A 3,396-nucleotide genomic window follows, 5' to 3' on the forward strand; every position below is an offset into this window, starting at 1 on the left:
TTAGGATTGTTTTAATACAGTGGCGGTCCTTTTTGGTCTTGGCCCCACTTAGACTAGCTATTAGCTTGTCAATCTGGTCAAAATTAAACTCAATTTCTCCAAACTGAAGTCATTCAAAGAGCTGTGTACAACAGGTTTTTGTCTAAACAGTTTTGTGATTTTAAAATGTACGTACTTATTTTAAAAGCTGCATAAAAATGCAACTAAAGTAGTTTTGAACATGCTTTTATATTTGGAAGAGGTTGTAGGGCAGTGCTCTCTGTCAACAGGGAGTGCCTTTTTTTAATTAATTCACACATTTCTGTTTTTTTAAAAGTTTGACTGCCACCCCTCTAAAGACAGTTGTACAGTGGTTAAAAACTCTGACACCTGCTAACATCCAGCTTTGCCCCGGGAAAGTGTTAAATTGGCAGTCAGCCCTGCATCAAAAGACCTTTTCACACTTTGGTTGTGTCTTGAGGTTTTAAAAAAAAAGTGTTCTAGTAAAGCCAGTGTTGATCATTTTTGGTAATTCACACTTGCCAAACAGAATTTGTGTGTTTGTGTATGCACACCAAAAAAGGCTCCAGCATTTCAGAACCTATGGAGTGGCAGCAGTGTTGTTGGTCAGAGCGATGTGCTGCCTTTACCATCCCATAAATCTCAGTTCTGTAAAGCGGTGACTGCAGTTTCCAGTTTGTTGTCAGTGGTGGATCAGATCCTCCATATCTGGCCTCTGAACCCTCACATATGATAAAGGCTTAGAGGTGACGTGTGAAAAGAAGCTTCAGCGGTACTAGTCATTGTTGAACTCTGGTTCCAGCCCTTCAGAGAACTCACAGTGGTATCTGTGTGAGTCAGGTGAATTGTTCTCATGTCACATTCAAAAACACAAGTCCACATGATTCAAAGAACTACTTCACTGAGCCTTTACGGTCCTCAGATCAGACCTGCTACTCACATAACTCACTAAGAGAAGGCTTCAAGGGTAATTTATTGTGCAAAGATTCCTTATGTGTTCTGTGTTATAATTAATGTTGTTAAGTTTCTTTGAAAACAAGCAGAACTACATGAATGTACCTTTAATCGCACATGGAATAAGGTAAAGAAAGTTCATGTTACTGTACATATTGAGTGATGTTGCGTAACCCTTATAAATCTCTAAAATTAATTTCACTTTAAGCCTTTTCCCTGAAGTTATAACTTAGAGAATTTATGTAGTGTGTGAGAGCGCGATTGCTGGTGTGTCACTGAGTGTGTTTTTTAACCACTGCAGTTGGAGGACTTGAGGACGCCGGGCTATAACTTGTGGACCTTGTAAATGAGAAGGGGGACAGGGACATAAAACTACAAGGACGGCTCTGCTCAGTGCAGACAGGCCAATTGAATTTCTTTCCCATCACATCACAAATTATGTCAACACTGCATAGGTGCTTTGGCAGGGAGGAAAGGGAGGGGGGGGGGGGATCAAAACACACACACAGACTTCCTGCTTCTGCATTATTTTTGTTCTGTTCACAGCTTTTGTAGGTTCTTTTGTTCAGTTCCAATTCATTGTTTTATACTTTGATCTACATGTGATCTGAAGTTGTGTGGTTTTTAAAAATATTTATATTTTGGAAATCAAAAGATATAGAGTGTGAATCTACTGCTTCATTTACTTTAGCCTCAATACAAACTTGATTTTTTATTTACCAAAAAGATGAATGTTTGTCCTGAAAAGATTGACCAAAAGTCTAACTCGATAGAAAAACAATCACATGTACAAAGATAAATGTAGTTTGTGCACAAAAAAACTGCAAGCTAGCAGCTGTGAGTGCTGCTGGTCTGTTATTTTATTTATTTTTCTCTCTCACATGTTGGGATGGGATGTCCGTCTTGACTGATGGCTCTTGGGTCAGGGGTGGAAATGCTATTGAAAGCTGACAATGTGGGCGAGCCCCCCGTGCTATCACATCTCTACCAGACCTTCCACGTGAGTCCTCAAAGACTGGAGTCTAATGATGAGACATCCACTCGACCAAATTCTCAAATCTTGTGCAACATTTTGGCAAAAAGCTGTCAGTATATTGACCAATAGGGTCAGCCTTTCAAACTTTGGGAGTTTATGTTCACACTGCAGGCAAAAGTGGCTCAAATCTGACATGTTTGCCCATAAGTGACCCATATTTTATTTTTTCAGATTCACTCTCATATGTTCACCTAAAACATCTTTCAGATTCGGCACTTGTCTGTTTCTGCCCCATTACTTTACCTACACAGGCTAAGGCTATGTCCACACTGCAGGTCTTAATGCTCAACTTCAATTTTTCTGCTGAGATCCTTTTTTTTTCTGCATAGTTGTTCACATTATAGTTAAAATACGACCACCATCAGACTCCAGTGTGAACAGTCTACGGACCTGAAGTGATCCGAATGCATCCAAGAGGACATGATGCCACCTGCAGCGCACTTTGTTTAGAGATGTAAAAATGGATGCTACACGTGTCAAGCGTGCGTATATTAGTTGGGAAGTTGAAGTTGGAGCCAACAAAATTACGACCAGGTGACGAGGGGAAGAAAAAGACAGGGAAAAAAACAAGAGCACAAGAGCAGCCATGCTCGTTTCATTTACTGTTCACATTTGCTCGCTTTCCTGCCTACTCCCGTGCAGAACTGGGAAGTATGTAAAAATTCAATGTTGTAAAAGTTGGATAAAATGCAACATGATTGTTGAGAGGTCTCGTTGAAAAACACCAGATATGCATCGAGTTTAGGGCCTGGATCTGATTTAAAAAAAAAAGAAAAATACCTATCTGTGACATTCAGAGTGCCATAAAAATCAGATGTGGGTTACATAGGGACACAAATGTCGAATTTGGGTCACTTGTAGGTCAATCATGCGACTCAAGCTTCCATGTGGTTTTAGGTAAACTCGGCCCGTAGTTTGTTTACACTGACTGTGGACCTGCAGTTAGGAACTGCACGTAAATACATGTGGAAAACTACTGGAGTAAACACTTTCAAATTGCACCTTTCAGTGTAGTTCAGGATAACCGTTCTTAATACTTGATTTCACAGTTACAGTTACATTAAAAAAACTTAATAATCCATTAACCCTTAGATGCATAAGTGGGCTCTAAAATGACCAAGAGGGTTGATATTTTTCAAAATCTTTTTACACTTCCATATTACAGGTATTCCTCATAAAACATATTTGTGACTTGAAGCCATTTGAATTTTTAAAATTTTATTTTATTAATATTAAGAAATTGCAGCTATTGTGTCACTACCCCAGTTTTTGTATGTAGTATACTAGGGCTAGGGTTAATCTCATCAGGGTTGAAGGGGAAGGGGAATTTTAGCTCAGGGCTAGGGTTAGGGTTTCCGCCTGGTTGAAAGGATAAGGGCATTTTGGCTCAGGGCAAGGGTTAGGGT

Source organism: Kryptolebias marmoratus, linkage group LG1, assembly GCF_001649575.2.
Source record: "Kryptolebias marmoratus isolate JLee-2015 linkage group LG1, ASM164957v2, whole genome shotgun sequence".
Classification (NCBI taxonomy): domain Eukaryota; kingdom Metazoa; phylum Chordata; class Actinopteri; order Cyprinodontiformes; family Rivulidae; genus Kryptolebias; species Kryptolebias marmoratus.